Below are 216 nucleotides of genomic sequence, written 5' to 3'. Positions count from 1 at the left end.
TGAGCAGGACACCACCTTCTGCTTCTTGCTCTTCCATGTGACCAGGTTTCCTCCAATGAAGGTGCAGTAGCCTGTAGTTGATCTCCTATCAACTCTGTCTCCAGCCCAATCAGCATCACAATATCCAACAACTTAAGTACTCTTGTTACATGTCATCCATACTCCTTGGCAAGGCGCCTCTCTTAGGTACCTTAAGATCCTCTCCACCATATTCCA

Source organism: Brassica oleracea, chromosome C8 (assembly GCF_000695525.1).
Source record: "Brassica oleracea var. oleracea cultivar TO1000 chromosome C8, BOL, whole genome shotgun sequence".
Lineage (NCBI taxonomy): Eukaryota > Viridiplantae > Streptophyta > Magnoliopsida > Brassicales > Brassicaceae > Brassica > Brassica oleracea.
This window is presented reverse-complemented; position numbering follows the sequence as displayed.